The 17146-nt window shown below is 44.1% G+C and overlaps 1 long non-coding RNA gene across 2 annotated transcripts in view; it reads left to right on the forward strand.

Annotated features, from left to right (window-relative positions):
• The window catches only part of LOC146788925 (uncharacterized), a 98263-nt gene that overhangs the window by 78955 nt on the left and 2162 nt on the right, over positions 1-17146 (forward strand). For both annotated transcript variants that reach the window (XR_014969999.1, XR_014970000.1), the window contains exons 2-3: positions 8526-8635; positions 13464-13576. This is a non-coding gene — a long non-coding RNA (uncharacterized LOC146788925). The remainder of the gene's footprint in view (positions 1-8525; positions 8636-13463; positions 13577-17146) is intronic.

Consider the following 17146-nt stretch of genomic DNA (forward strand, 5'->3'; position numbering starts at 1 on the left):
GTATGCGTGGAGAGAGTGATTCTACCTGAGGGCCTTAAACCAAAGCTCATAAACCTGCTCATGAATGGCATTTAGGAAGAAGTCTCACCTCCGGGAGAGATATTGGTGGCCAAATATGGATGTTCAGGTTGAAAAAGTGGTCAAGGAGTGTTATGACAAGTCCCGCGTTGTTAACACGCCGCCACTGTCTCCTGTTGAGGTCCCACGGGAACCTTGGGTCAAGTTGGGGTTGGATCTGATGGGCCCGTTTGAGTTGTTGAACCCAGCAGACAGATTTGTTATCCTTTTGGTGGACTACTCGTCCAAATGGGTCTCCACTAGATGTGTAAGCTCAGTCAGTACTAGGGTGGTTATCGATTTTCTTAAAGACGAATTTGTTAGTGAAGGGATTCCCAAGTTTCTCATCACAGATAATGGCCTGCAATTCGTTTCTCAAGAAATGCATGAGTTTTTGAGTGATTATGGCATCATTCATCATCGAACTGCTCTTTATGCTCCTCAGGCGCATGAACAGAGTAGTCAAAGCATGTGTACAAAGGGCTGTTGATACGAGACATCCTATTAAGGGGATCTTAAGAGACACTTGGTGGGCTCATCGCACTGCAGTGAATAGTATTTTGCAGAAATCCCCATTTCAAATGTTACGAGGGAGAGTTGCACTATCCAAACTCAATCCTGGGTGGTTACCTATTATTGAAAGGTCCTGTTTTGAGTGAGGAGGAGGTGAGTGATAAAATCAAATCTTACCAAAGTATGTACAAACAAAGGTTTTATTTTAAAAAATCAACCAAGGTTACGTCATGGAAGGTTGGCGAGTAGGTGCTTGTCAAGAAACCACACTGGCACAGGAAGGGTGTCACTGAATATATGGGACCATTTGTTATTACTGCGGTATATTAGAATGTGGTCACTGTGCATAACGGTGGTAGATGGAGTATGTCTCGTTTAGTGACGTTCCATGGTGGCAAGTCCATGTTTCACCTGCTTCAAATTTGCCCACCAATGGTGGTTCTTCCTTCTAGGTCTCTCCATCTTCCAAAAAGGTATGAAGATTATGAAATGTTTTGAGTTTCCTAAGTTGTTCATAATTTACCTTGTACAGTATTGTATTGATTTGTTTATTTTGCACAATGGTTGCTTTCTTTTTTTTATGTGGTTATTGAATTTACAGACTTCTTCTTTTTTTTTTTCTTTGTTCTTCTTTTCTCCTTTCCTTCCTTCTTTAAAGGGGATGTGTTGTAATCATTCAAAGTTCTGTGCTGGTGCTGCTTGTTCTATCTCCATGGTAGCGTGTCACTAAGACAGTTGTAACCTGGAGAACTGACAGGCTGGCAGCAGGAGATGGTGGCTCTACTTTGTAAGCAATAAAATACTTGCAAACTTACCCGTGAGTTTCTTTTCAACAGTGTGACCATGACAAAGCCCACCGATTACCCAGTTAAAAGGTCACTTTACACACGTTCAGGGGTCAAACAAATGTTGACTGGGACCCAATGAAGGTCTCTCAGGTGGCCGGTAATTTCGCTGCAGCCTGGGATGTCCAGGATGAGTCTGGTGGAGGCGTTCTGGATGTTCTGCAGTTTCTTTAGGAGAATCTGGGTGGTGCTGGAGTAGAATGTGTTGTCGTAGTCGAGTTTGCTGCTGACGAAGAAAATCAACATTGCACACCTCCTTTTTAAACCTAAGAATTATTTTGCGGACAATTGCCCATGTCTTCTTGTGAACTCCATGCCATCATCTCAAATATTCGCATAAGAGGTGTACTGGAACAGATACTAAATCGAATTCTGTCTAGGACAAACAGGGAAGCAGCAGCCAGAGTGTATCAACTACACCGTCTGTTTTAGGTATTCAGTCAGTCAGTCAAAGAACTTTATTTCGGCCACTTGTGCCATAAAAGTACATTAAAAGATAAAAAAACACAAATGTTTACACAGACTAGTCAATATTTACATCCCAGGCATTTGTATAAAAAGACTGACAACTACACAGGGATTTAAAATTCATAAAAACAGTCATTAAAATGCATTTACCAAATTTTACAAAATGTGTTAAAAATTATTTTGAAAACACACAAAATATAACTTGTAATGATTTTGGCCATTTGATCCGCCCCTATGATTACTTTAAAAGCCCTCTCCTAACGTGCCACATAGCATTTTAAAAAACGCGATACAGCAAATACAATTGGAGGATCAGTATCATATTTTACCACTCTGTGGGCCTCTTGGCAGCGGACAAACCCTAGGTTTTAAGATAATTGGATAATCCAACGTTTGCGGGGCAGAACATATGCAGTGCAGAAAAACAGTACATTGGTTTCAGTCTCGGTCTTTGATTTACATACAGGACACACACTCAAGTTCTCAGGGGCCCATAGGCTGGTGTGCACTGCCAGTGGTAAATTCCCCAATCTAAACTGTAAGTACAATTTCTTAGCCAAGGGAGGGTAGATTACATCCAAAAAGAGTTCTTTTTTGTATACCTCTTTAATTTGTAGGAACTCCATCGTCAGCCTGCCCTCTTTGGCACTTTCTTGTAGGGACAGTAGGTTGGATTGCCTATATTGCTTTACGAGGTCCGACCTGGATGTCAAGGCGCAGGAAAACTCTGGGGATAACCATAGCTCTGGCCTACCAAGCCTAGCGGAAAGGTTCCTAATGTGGGCCAGCCACGGTAATTTACTGGGATTTAATCTTGGGAGAAGCCCCTTTTAGCTCAGCTCTGTAGGAGGACAACTCTGGGGTTACCCATACCCGATGCCAAAAGGTCAAAGGCTTAAAGGCAATCTCTTCATCAATTGGCCTCATGCCCAAATCCAAACGGAGGGGAACTAATGGTGTGCTGCGTGGAAGGCCTATAAGCTGTCTCATGAAATTATTTTCCAGCTTGACAAGATCAGAGGTAGAACAGTGCCCCCAAAGCTCCGCCCCATATAGTGTAGCCCCCTTGCTTGGGCCTTAAATATCTCCACCACAGGAGCTGCTGGCTTATGTGCAGATGTTCTGAACAATTTCATAATCCCGCCCACTGTTTGAGTTAGCCTAAGTCTAGCTTTGGCCATCTGGGGGCCCCAGCCAAATTGCTCAGTTAGTGTGATACCCAGATAATCAAATATCCTCACTTTTTAAAGGAGGTTACCATTGAGAGAGGGGTTTGGGCGCATGCTCATCGGGAGATTAAAGACCATAAATTTGGTCTTGGCTAAATTAATCTCCAAACCTCTCCTGTTGCAAAACTGTGCAAACCCATCCAGGATACCTTGAATGCCAAGGGGTGACTTGGACAATAACAGAGTATCGTCCGCGAACATCAATGCGAGTATCTTCCCAGTGGCTAACTTTGGGGTATCAGTGTCTTTTATATTATTAAGAAAATCAATAAGCCCATTGATGTAGAGACAAAATAGGGTGGGGGCTAAAATGCATCCTTGTCTCACCCCCTTTTTGACAGAGAGGCGTGAAGAGAGTTCCCCATATTTTCCGCATCTCACCTGTGCGTAGTTGCCAGTATGTAGCCTCACTAACACATTGAGGAGATAAGGAGGAACCCCAAGATCGCTAAGCACTTCCCAGAGTTTCTTCATGGGAACGAGTTCAAAGGGCGACTTCAGATCAACAAATATGAGATAGAGGCTGCCACCCTCCATCTTCACTGTTTTCCAGAATAGTAGCTGTAATCTGAAAATCTGGTCCACGGTTGACCTATTTGATCTGAAGCCGGCCTGGTAGGGACTCAAGATCTCCTCTTCCGCAATCCACCCCTGTATCCGGGCTAAAAGGACCCTACCCATCAGTTTTTGAGAGATGTCCATTAGGCTGATGGGCCTGTAGTTAGAGGGTAGCAGAGGGCAACCTTTTTTAAATATGTGTACTATCTCAGCGCCATTCCAAGTATCGGGGGGGTTCGTGCCCTTCAGGATAGCTTTAAAAAGAGCACACAGATAAGGGACCCATATACTAGGTTCCTCCCAAAAGAGGTCCCCCGGGAGTTTATCAAGACCAGGGGCTTTATTGGGGTGCAGGCTTTTAATAGCATTTCCAACTTCCGGCATGGTTATATCCCAGCCCCCCTCCTGGCAAAACTCCGGAGTTAAACTCTGAATATCTGGGCCGATGGAACCATCATCCTCACAGTCATACAAAGACCCAAAATGAGACTCCCACACTTTCGGGCACTATGTTGGGCTCTATTGCCGAACGTCCTTCCCCATCTCCAGTACTCACTATCCCCCAAAACAATTTCAGATCATTATCCCTCAAAGTGAACCTGAGGGCTTCCCACCTCTCTGTTTCCCATCCTTTCTTTTCCTGCAGTATAATCCTCCTGTACCTAACTCTGGCTAGTTTGATATTTGGCCTATCTTTAGCCTTCACAGCATACACTAGCTCCTATTTTGTTGTGCAGCACTTGTTGAACCATGAGAGTTTCGGTCGGTTAGTTACTCTCTTTGAAATCACCGGATGGAAAACATCGGTCAATTTTACAATTAGCTCCTCATGAATTTTCTTGATCTTGTCTCTATCCTCTACAAATGCCTCCACCTGTCCTGTCATAGGTGTTACTAGCTGATAAACTTTAGCCAATTTAAGGGGAGAGTGTTGGATGTGGCTCCATCTAACTTTCCTTCTATTATTAGTGATCTTTAGAGCGCTGGACCCGGTTGATGAGAGGGGACAAATGGTGGACCCACCGAGATTCCCCGGCTTCAAAATTGCAATCAAGGCATTGTGATCACTGTCCTGCCTCTGCTGAATGTAGAAATCCAGGACTTTTTCCCAGGTTCTAGTTTCCACCAAGATGTAATCAATTAGTGAGGCCTGGCCTTCTCTATTGAACGTAAATTGACCGGGGGTATCAGATTTGGTCCTCCCATTGCATGCCCTCAGAGAATGGGACAATATAAGTGAGTGGACTTGCATGGCCAAAAGGGACCATAGTTTGATTGGGGTGATCTGCGGATCAGGAATTGACCAATATAGGTCTTCTTCTGAGGGGGCCTCTTGGGTTTGGTGGGTTAGTGGCTCGAATTGGCAGTTGAAATCGCCTCCTAGAATCAGCAAGGATGCTGGGTCCAAGGTTGGAATGAAGCTCCCTAGATGATCTATAGTGGCGGATTCTTGTCTGTTGGTCACAGGTCTTGAATCGACGTTTATTAGGGCTAATTTCATCTTAGCAGGAAATGACAGCAGAACACATTGAATATCGTTGGTGGGAGTTGTCAACTGCTCAGCTCTGCACCCAAGATGTGTGCCTACCCAGATCGTGAATCCGCCAATTGGGCGCCCCCTCCCACCCTTGGTAGCCAGAGTGTTAAATGTCGCCAAGCCGACCCTTTGATGTTCTTCCCAAGCCCAGGTCTCTTGGAATAAGCAAATGTCCTGATTGTCCACAAAAGACCCCCAGTCTGGGCATGCTAGTTTACTTTTTAGCCCTGCTAAATTCCATGATAGAATTCGTAGTTCCTTACTCTTGGGTCCTGTCCTTCTAGATGCCTCCAGGGAGATAGTCCGGGGAGGGGTGAGGGGGGGTGAACATCCTGGTGTACCCTCGGTAATCTTGCGGAAACTCCACTTGATTCTCCCACAGGATTACAGACCTGTTGTACAACACGGAAAATGGGGGCATCATCCTTGCTCAATTGGAGATCATCTGTTTGAATGCTGGACATTGGTCAAAGGCCATGCCACAACCCCCACTCCCACCCCTCCCACCACACACTTCCTCTTTCTTTTGAACAGGGCACTGCTTATCACAATTATCGCCAATAGAAGATCCCACCCCCAGTCAGTCAACCTCCTCCAAACTTTCAAATCTATTGCTCACTGCAATGTTGAGCAGAGGGCGCCTGCTATGGGTTTCCCCCTGCCTTCCATAAGGGAACCAGGGCCCGTGGGCTGGGTTGGCACAAATGCATTGCCTCTTAGATTAGTATGTTGGTGGGGGTAGAAGAAATCCAGTGGGCGGAGGCTTATTCCTGTGGGTGCATAGTGGCAAGAAATGGATGAGTTCAGCAAGCTGCTAAAAGTGCTGGGATATTTAAAATTTATAACAACGCTCTCCCCCACTTCAGTCTTTCGGCCATTACCCAACCATCCTACTCTACGCACCATGATTATCTCCCCAGCTCTGGCATACTCAAAGTGGTTATATCTTGCAAGCCAGAATAGGCATTTATTCCTAAGGTCAAGCTGGGATTCCTTACCATTATGGGCAGTTGGGGGGATACCTGTCATTATGGCAACGTAGGGGGCACAGGCTGGGGGAAGGTTTATGCTAGGCAAAGGGGGCGCATTGCTCTCATTATTGGAGTCCTGGGCTGATAACGGACTTTGTTTACTATTGTCCTACCGGGTTAGAGGATTGGCCTTAACACATCCTTTCACTGCGGGGGTGCTTCTCATGAAACTGGGCTCTTGGCTGTCTATCCGGTTTCTGGGCTCCATGTTGGTACTTGTTTCCCTAGGTTTACCACTGGCTGAGGGGAACACGTTTGGTCACCTCCCCACCCCATGGGTGTAGATTAGACCTGGAGTAGCCTTCTGACAGCCATTATCGATCCTTCCCCTTGCAATGCTGGTGACGGAGTTGTGACATGCTATAGCTCCTACGCCTGCCCACGCTTTCTCCAGACTATCTAGACGGCTGACTAAAGGGGCTATTTCTTCTTTAATCGTAGCTCTCAATTTATTTAAAAGGTCATCCAACAAACTGGATACCCACAGAGGTTGTTCTACAGTTATATTTTCAGTTTGAGATTTGCCCTTGATTAAATCTGGCTCGTCACCTCCCACAAGGTCGATCTCATTGCTCACACAGGGTCTCTTATTTTTTGGCCCAACCGCAAGTGGTTGTTTACGTTTCCCCTTCTTAGGGACAGTTGTTTGTGGGTTATCCTTGTGCGGGGGTTTCTTAGATGCAACGGCCCGTGGAAGGGGCGCCTTGGTATGTGTTTGTTGTTCTTGGGCCGGAATTAGCGATGTGAGGGACTGACCTAAGGGGGATGTCAGCGTTTGTACATGTTGCTGTGTGTGAGTGGTAATTAGAGGAGGGATCGTCTCGGGCTCTTGTGAGAATATATCTGGGGTGAGGGATAGCCTTCTTTCCGTACGCTCTATTTCCGTTGACACCACCCCGATAGCCCTCTGTAACATTTTATCTATAGAGGTTGTGGGAGACTCTCCTAAGGTTTTGTTTCTGCTAGCAACTGCCCTTTTTCCCATTCTCCCAACTGTTGTCGGTACGGATCTCCTTCAAGATATACAGCGTCCCGCTGCAGCCTAGGCTGCGGGTACACACCCTTGGGCCTCCAAAAAAAGGGCCAAGAGCAGAGAACAAGCCACCCGATGGGACGATTGGTGCAGTAGTGTAGAGCAAATAAACACCAGGTTTGTTTACAATCATACCCTACCCTCCATAGTGGTATCCAGAAAATCACACAGCAATGTGGCAGGTAGCAAACATGCAGTTGTTTTAGTCTTTTATAGCAATGTCACCAGGTTGCTGAAAGTCTTACCCCATTAGTTGTCAACGAGATGAGAGGCAGTATCAGCAGCTCAGGGGGGGTGGCCCTGCCCTGTGTCTTCCTGGCGCTGACGGGTGCAGGACGGGCCCGCCCTTGGCCCGGGTTTCGCCCGGGCACAGGCCGTGCGCGTCCCACACTGCGGGATATGTGCGGTGCTTTTGAAACCTGGGGTTGCGCCTCCCTCGCAGCTGAGATAGATAATGGCCGCGCGTTGCACTCTGGAACTTAGAGTCCCACCAGAGTGAGAGAGTCGTCGGGAGATAGTTGCGGGAACCGGGAAACAGCGCTGGCAAGTTGTAAAGTAGACCTGGAGATGGAGCAGTGGACACAGCCCCCCCCTGTCAGCAAGAATGTGAGCCCACAACAAGCTCAGCGTCTTTTTAACAGTATGACCATGACAAAGCCCACCGATTACCCAGTTGAAAGGTCACTTTACACACGTTCAGGGGTCAAACAAATGTTGACTGGGACCCAATGAAGGTCTCTCAGGTGGCCAGTAATTTCGCTGCAGCCTGGGATGTGCAGGATGAGTCTGGTGGAGGCGTTCTGGATGCTCTGCAGTTTCTTTAGGAGTATCTGGGTGGTGCTGGAGTAGAATGCGTTGTCGTAGTCAAGTTTGCTGCTCACAAAGAAAATCAACATTGCACACCTCCTTTTTAAACCTAAGAATTATTTTGCAGACAATTGCGCTTGTCTTCTTGTGAACTCCATGCCATCATCTCAAATATTCGCATAAGAGGTGTACTGGAACAGATACTAAATCGAATTATGTCTAGGACAAACAGGGAAGCAGCAGCCAGAGTTTATCAACTACACCGTCTGTTTTAGGTATTCATTACATTACCTCAGGTGAACATTAACATAGTATATAGTCTTTTGACATTTATTTCTGGTAGTTTGCTTGTTTTTATTGAACATAGGGCAAAATAGAACATTTTCTAGAACTATACATGTTATCATTTAAATACAAAATAACTTTTTTTATTGTGCTTATTTACAGCTTTTTAAAGTACTACAGTACCCATAATGCATTTCGTTCAAACAGCAAATCACATCACAACATAACAGAGATGCAAGATATATAAGAGCCATTGACTGTCGACTCTGCCGGTAAGTGCTATTGATATCTCAATTCACATCTGTTATTTCACTTTCTGTGTTTTGGTTTCTATAGCGCTGCGCGTTGTTATGTATGTGTATTTGAACATGTCCAGGTTTCAGCCTTTAATTTTGCTTAATTCATTACTGTGGTTTTGTTTTCATCAGCCTCTCTTTCGGGAGAGTGTTCATTTCTATTTTTTTTTTGCTTGTTTGAAGCCGTCCGGCGTATTTGTTTAGCAACTCAAGTCACCAGTTAGTTAATCCTTTAATATGGAATTTAATTCATTATTTCCTGAGGTTAATCCTTTAATGGGTTTCACTTTAAACTCGAGTGGAAATCGATTATTCCCTCGAGCCTCTTTTATTTACTTAGGACTTGTGAAGACGAGTCAGTCTGTGAAGTTTAGAGTGTGTGCTGCAAACAAGCATTTCTCAATGCAGACTTTGTTTTGAAATGATGGTGTCTCTTACAGGGAAAATCCCTAGTGCAGGGTTCAGTGTTTTCTATTTTGAACGTATATATATATATATATATATAAATTATTTCATCCCCAAAATTCACAAAGACGTCATTCCAGTGCCTGGCAGGCCCATTATATCGGCCAGGAAAAGTCTTATGGAGGTGATTTCTACATATGTTGCTTTCTTCCTACAGCCGTTGGTTGTCAATTTCCCGTCTTTTGTCAAAGACACTGGTGATTGTTTGTCCAAAATCAATGGAATCGAATCGAGATCTGATTATCTATTGATTGTTATGGACATTGAATCGCTATATACCAGAATCAATCATCAGGACGGGCTGGCTGCTGTTAAACATCTCCTTGGTGGCAGATCTATTCATTATTTTGAACATAATGATATGATAATCAAAATGATTGAATTGTGTTTGCTCAACAACTATTTTCTGTTTAATAGCAACGTCTATCATCAGGTGAGAGGGGTGGCGATGGGGGCATGCGGCTCCCCTAGCTATGCATGTCTGCATGTTGGCTGGTGGGAGAAGCATGTCCTCATGACCCATTGTAGTGATGTATGGACCAAGCACATCAGGCCCTTTTGGAGATATATTGATGATGTCTTTCTAATTTGGCAGGGGAACAGGGAAGAAGCTGATGGTTTTGTATCTATTGTCAATGACAATTCACTTAATTTGAAATTTACAGCTACCATTAGTAATACTTCTATTGATTTCCTTGATGTTTGTGTTTACATTGGAGAGGATGGCATCAATTAGGCCTGGGCAAAAATTTCGTTCCGTTCGCGGAAATTGCGATAATTTGACATTTTTGCGTTCCGCGGAGAGCGCGAAAATGTCAAAAATTCCGGTTTCCGCAGCTTGGCGATAATTTGTTTCTTGCTCGCGCTGTAAAATGATACATTCTCGCGCGCGCGCGATCGCCTTACCTGAATCCCTGCGTTCGCCGACAAGTTTTCTTGATCCGGTCGCGTTCTCCATGAGATGTTGTATTGTTTTTAGCCATTTGCGCTGTCTCGCGACAGTTCGCGCCCGCAGTGACGTCATGCGTCGCGCGATCACGTCTTTCTTCTCGCGATCATGCACCGCGAGAACAACTCAAAACAAGATGGCCGCGCCCGCAAGCAACCACATGGGTAAGTTGGCGACCCGCAACCATGCAGAAAATCTCGCGAACATGCCGGAAAAAAACTTCCGCATCTTCGCGATATTTCTGCTTGTTTGCGATAATTTTAAACATTCTCGCGATAATTTGCGAAGGTTAATTCCGCAAATTCCGCCCACCCCTAGCATCAATACCAAACTTCATTGCAAAAAAAAGGTAATTCTGTATTACATGCTGATAGTTCACACCCTCGTCATTTCATCCAAAGTATCCCTTAAGGTAAGTTTCTTCGTATTCGACGCATTTGCAGTTCTGAGACTAGGCCTGGGCTAAATTTCCGTTCCGCTCGCGGAAATTGCGATAATTTGACATTTTCGCATTCCGTGGAGAGCGCGAAAATGTCAAAATTTCCGCATTCCGCAGCTTAGCGATAATTTGTTTCTTGCTCGCGCTGTAAAATAATACATTCTCGCGCGCGCGCGATCGCCTTACCTGAATCCCCGCGTTCGCCGACAAGTTTTCCCGGTCCGGTCGCGCTCTCCACGAGATGTTGGATTGTTGGTAGCCATTTGCGCTGTCTCGCGACAGTTCGCGCCCGCAGTAATGTCATTGGTCGAGCGATCACGTCTTTCTTCTCGCGATCATGCACCGCGAGAAGAGTGAAAACAAGATGGCCGCGCCCGCGAGCAACCGCATGGGTAAGTTGGCGAGCCGCGACCACGCAGAAAATACCGCGAACGGGCGGGAAAAAAACTTCTGCATCTTAGCGATATTTCCACGTGTTTGCGGAGATTTTTAACATTTTCGCGATAATTTGCGAAAGTCACTTTCGCAAATTCCGCCCACCCCTATCTGAGACTGCTTAGGCAAGATGCCAAAAAGAGGCTTTTGAGCGCTTTTTGGGTCGAGGGTACAGTAAGGCCGTCCTTGATGCAGCACTTAGCAAAGCCAATTCTAGTCCTAGAAAGGAAATTCTAATTCCAAAAAAAACCAACATGACAATAAAGAGCTACCCCCTGAAGATAAATTAGGCGATGACTCACGTGATGTCAGATTTATCACTGCTTTCAGCAAACAGGAAAGAAAGCTACACCAGATTTTATACTCTCAGTGGCTCATTGTGCTGACTGACATCACGTTAAAACCCTTATTGCCCCCCTTGCCATCCATCACTTACAGAAGGGCTCCCTCTGTGAGGAATTCGCTAGTCAGAACCAGCCCAGAGATCATCGTCAAATCAACTTGGTTGACCAAGCCTGGCTTTTTCAAATGTAATTCATGCCGTGCATGTAAATTCGGCAAAAAACTGAGCGAATATTTGACAGCTTTCAACTCGAATCCTATCGCCATCACAGAGCATTTCACATGCCGTACCGAATTTGCCATTTACATGTTACAATGCACTTGCGGGCTCAAATATATTGGCAGTACTAAGCTCCCTGTTCACAAATGTATATTACAGCATATACGGGCCATAGTCAATTCTGATCCAAGTTACCCCGTAGCTAGACATTTTAAACTGGTACATCACAACAACCTCAACGATTTAGACTATTCAGTATTGGGGGCGGTACCAGTCTCTAAACGGGGCGGCAACCGTGAAAAGAGTCTGAGACAACTTGAGTCTCATTTTATTTTGACTCTGCATACCAAGATCCCAAATGACCTGAACACGGGTGAAGACTTACATAATTTCTTCTAAATGTCTATACTGCATTGATGCGGTACTTCTGGCCCGAACCCCGCATGGCCTACAAACTTTGTTAGACGGTTTTATCCACTTCATGGAGAGCCTGGATTTGTCAGCAAACCTAGCCAAATCCTACATAATGGAGGTAGGGAAGGCGCCCCATAAGAAATATAAATACACGATTGGGGCACACTGTATTGAAAAAGTTCAGTCCTTCTCATACCTAGGGTTATTGGTTGACTCCAGGCTTAATTTTAAACCTTTGCTGGAGGATAAATGTCGTTCACTAACCAGAAGCATGGGGGATATTATGAATCACGCACATAGGCTGGGCCGTTGGGCTCCTGACCAGATCCTGATTCTTTACAATTCAATATGTTCCGCCAAAGTTCTCTACGGCGGTGAGGTCTGGGGCTTTGTGGACACAAACTCGCTCCATACTGAAGAGAATAAACTTTTAAGAAGACTGTTGAAAGTGCCACAAAGTACCCCAGGCTTCATTGTACATGAAGAGCTGGGTGTTGCCCACTTCGAGGACAGGATAAAACTAAAACCGGTTAGCTGTTGGATTAAGATCTGGTCAAACCCAGAGGCGGCCCTGACAAGAGATATCATTCAGGACTGCCTGGCACGGGACAAAGGGATGAATATCCCATGGCTCAAACATGTTAGGGATTCTCTTAAGGCCACGGGTCACCTGGATCTTTTTACTCACCCCACTAAAATCTTGGCAAAGGATAAGACCATTGTTAAAGGGGAGTTTTTGAATTTACTGGGTTCTATCAGGGAAGACCAAGAGATAACAAAACCCGCAGTGAGAAGCCATATACTGACGAAATCCTGCCCGGGTATCGAACCTTACCTGTATTTCATCCACAGTGCCCAGGATAGGTTCCTTATGACACGCTTCAGGTTGAACTCCATACATCACAGCCTAGCCAACCTAGCCTAGCCTGCAGGTTTTACTAAAACGGTGGAGCAGAAGGGTCCCTGCGGCTGCGATCTTCGATCTCCGCAGGACACCCTTCACTTCGTACTGTTCTGCCCGTATTATATGCTCCCATGGAAACATTTTTTACAAATAGTTTAAAAAAAGGCTGGTTTTAGACAGGCTAAGGTAGCTTTACTGTACCTGAAACTCTCTGCAGATATTTTAACATTGCACTGTATTGTAAACTTTCTAAGAGTAGCGATGCGCCTTAGGAACACAAGAGGGGATAGCTGAACTATGTACTATGAATGTTTTTTTCCCCTTTTCTATGATACTGGAGCACTTTAACAACCTTTGGCTGTTTACATAATGCATATGCACTTTATTGAATCTGACTCATTATCATCGGTAGGCCCCGCGTCCCCTATGTATTGCACATGCACTTTTAGTAAATTACATACTTTTAGACGTGCTTTCTGATCCACTGAGGAAGTCTGGGGGGAAAATGGAGCGCTGTTTGTACTGTAATGCTGTTTTAACCAGAATAACTGTCCGTTTTTAATATTGTAATGCTTGTCTCTTTTTATCATATGGCTTGTACTGTATTATTCATCTGTGTTTTTATGGCCGTTTCAGCCGAAATGAAGATTCTTCTGAAGCTATGCTGCATTGGCCTGTCTTCCCATGATGAGTCTCTTGTTATGCTGCTCCCCATTGTGTGACTTCGATTGCCTACCACTTCTTTTCTGGTTCAGCTCATTTCTGATATCTATGTTTACATTTTCCTTGTGGATTATTGCTTTGGTGCAGGGTTATTTGTAACCATCATGAATTGCTATGAGCTGTATTGCACATGTGCACAGTTTCATTCAGCACTTGCACTTTATCTAATGTCTAGTTGAGCCTTATATTGTTGATTCTGCTAATGGCTTCTCAAATGTATGCTGCTATTTTATTTATATGTTTGCACTAAGAGGGTTTTTATTTGCCATTTGCACACAAATATGCACTTTATAGACAGTTGGGACGTTTTCATATGAATCAACCATGGTCTTGTCGAAGGAGAGTTATTTTTTGTCATACATCTATCAATTCAAGTTAGCTAATATGTTGGATTGCAGGTTATATACTGTGGTTGGGCTTATCACTATGAGGCCTGAATACAAATCTTGTTTTATTCTACAATTTTAAAGCTTTTATTTATTTGTATAAATTTCTTATATATTCCTTCTTGTGTCATCGTGGTCTAACCAGCACCTCACACTTTGAATTATCTTTTTCATCCCTGGCTTTTTATATATTTATAGATCCATCTCAATGTATTGATTGCTGCTTATCGTTTTACACAATGTATTAGTACATGAATTATGGTGTATTTTTAGCAGTAACCTATTCACCCCAAGTCTATTTTCACTTTTTATTATTCATTTAGGCTATTTTCTACAGCCAATCCTGCACATTGTCATGTTTTTAAAGGGCAGCCATCACGTGGCGAGTCATGTGATCAAGTTCGCGAGAAGCCTTCAAAACGCGTCGTGGCAGGCATTATGCCTGGAACACTTGGGTGTTTTTATTTTGGACAATACATCACTGCTTTGAGAATTTACACTCTGGACTTTGCTGCATTTCTTCGTGTGCTGTGGTCCGTACCTGGGCAGTACCGTCGAGGGCATTGACGGTCCGAGACTCTGTTGTTATATATATATATATATATATATATATATATATTCCCAAAAACAAAGTTACCATGCTTGGAAACGCCAACACAGGTGAGGGTAATCCTTTCTTTATTGTAGGTAGCCAAACAGCGCATTGTTTCCCCATGTCCATAGCGCCATACGCGTTTCGGGCGGACTGCCCTTGTTCACTGGCAATGCATACGGGCCACCACAAGTGCGAACTAAATAGTCTTTGTACCCGCCATCATATGCAAGTGCATTTTGGGTAAAGTAGTTCCTGCATTTCCCTGATGGTAGCAGTCGGCACTGTATGCATTAAAATAATTCCCAAGTGGGTTTGGATGGAGTACAGCAGCATTGTCCAGCAAATACTTGTCCCACAATAATGGACCATCATCTCCACATGGCCCCCCGGTTTAGGAGCCGTGGTCCGCAGGTTCTGCGGCGGGGCATTTCCGCGACGAGGCACGCCGCATTTTGTATTCCCAAAAACAAAGTTACCATGCTTGGAAACGCCAACACAGGTGAGGGTAATCCTTTCTTTATTGTAGGTAGCCAAACAGCGCATTGTTTCCCCATATATATATATATATATATATTACCTACTGGCGGTCGCCAGTAGGTAGTTATAGTTAGGACCACGTTTCCATAGGAAAACCTCAACATTCTATTTTGAATAACTTTGGCGCCGGTCGACGAATCCTCGCGAAGTTCTCAAAATAGGTGGGGCGCTACGCTCCGCTCCTACCCTGAAAGTCTTGGGGGGATCCGTCAAGCGGGGGCTGAGATAAAAGGGGGGTCCCAAAACGCGTTTTTCCCATGCATTTTTCCATAGGACCTTTAGAACGAGCTACAGCCCGAACGGCTGAACAGAATTACTCAAAATTTGGCAGAGAGGTAGTCCCTAGGTCAAGGAAGTGCCTTTTGTAGGTTTGGTGTAAATCTGTTCAGTAGATTCTGAGAAAATAGCCTTTAAATCAATATATATATCTGAGCCCGCTTACGGTACGCTTACCGTACGCTTACGGTAAGCGTACGGTGGCGTGCGCGAGCGCGATTCTGATTGGCTCTTAGATCTTAGTAAACATTCGAATCGGCCGAAACCAGGAAGCGGCGGCCGCCATTTTGTGTATTTCACTCTGAAAAAAAAGAGTGAAAACAAGGAAAGGGGGCAATGAGGAGAGTTACAGACCCCCTAACATTTGTAAGGGGGTCAAAGAAGGACAGAAAAGTACAAAAAAAACATTTATTGATTTTAATAAAAATCACGGGGTACGCGTACGGTAAGCTTACGGTAAGCGTACGGTAGAAAAAAAAAAAAAAAAAAAATGAAAATCAGATTTAAGTGTTTAGATATTAGGGGGCTCTAAAAAGAGCCGTTGTGTTTATGAAATGATTTTTTAGTGGTACCTACAAGTAAGTACCGATGCAGAGTCTAAGGTTCAAGAGGAAGACTCTGTTCCCTTCATCATTGAAGTGCACACGATCTCCTCTATAAATGTCTTGCATGTCATAACGCAAGTTGTTGTGGTAAATGGCACCCATACCATAGTCACGGAGGAAAGCAGAAACAGATTTGTTGACGTGCTTTCTTGCTTTGTCATCGCACCGCGTGCCCACCGTGCGTGCACGGCACTAACTGCGTAAAGTGGGCGCGCGGTGCGCGAAGCGCACCGCGTGCTCACTGTGCGCGCACGGTGCGCAAAGCGCACCGTGCGCGCACGGAACGAACTGCGTTAAGTGGGCGCGCACGCCACGAATGGCGTAAAGTAACTTAGCATTTAAAAAACCGTACAAATTCACTGAAAAAACCATAGGTTTCACACACGTTATAGTTAGGAATTAGCATTTAAAAAACCTTGCAAATTCACTGAAAAAACCATAGGTTTCACACATGTTATAGTTAGCGGAAATTTTACTGATAAAAAACCAATGAAATTCCCCCGTTATAGTTAGTGCAGGCAACTATAACTCACGCGACCGCAATCTTCTGCTGATGACATATGTGTCTTTATGAAAAAAAAATATTTGTAATATATGTATAGCTAAAAATGTATGGAAGAAGACATGGGCAAATAAGTGTCTAAATACAGTATTAGCATCAGCAGAGGATTGCGGTCGCGTGAGTTATAGTTGCCTGCACTAACTATAACGGGGGAATTTCATTGGTTTTTTATCAGTAAAATTTCCGCTAACTATAACATGTGTGAAACCTATGGTTTTTTCAGTGAATATATATATATATATATATATATATATATATATATATATATATATAGTTTTATATATATATATATATTCACTGAAAAAAAACATAGGTTTCAGGCACGTTATAGTTAGGAATTAACATTTAAAAAACTTTAGAAATTCACTGAAAAAACCATAGGTTTCAGGGGCATTATAGTTAGTTGGACATTTCACTCGTACAAAACCTTTGAAATTCCCCTGTTATAGTTAGTTCAGCTAACTATAATTTGCGCGCCCTCAATGCACTGCTGATGACATCACATATTACATCACTCATGACATGGTCAGTGACATCACTCATGACATCACTGATGACATCTCAAATGACATCACTGATGACATCATACTTGTGATAGAGTGGCAGACCTCCTCTCACCCTAATATAACCTTTGA

Source organism: Triturus cristatus, chromosome 10 (assembly GCF_964204655.1).
Source record: "Triturus cristatus chromosome 10, aTriCri1.1, whole genome shotgun sequence".
In the NCBI taxonomy this organism is placed as follows: domain Eukaryota; kingdom Metazoa; phylum Chordata; class Amphibia; order Caudata; family Salamandridae; genus Triturus; species Triturus cristatus.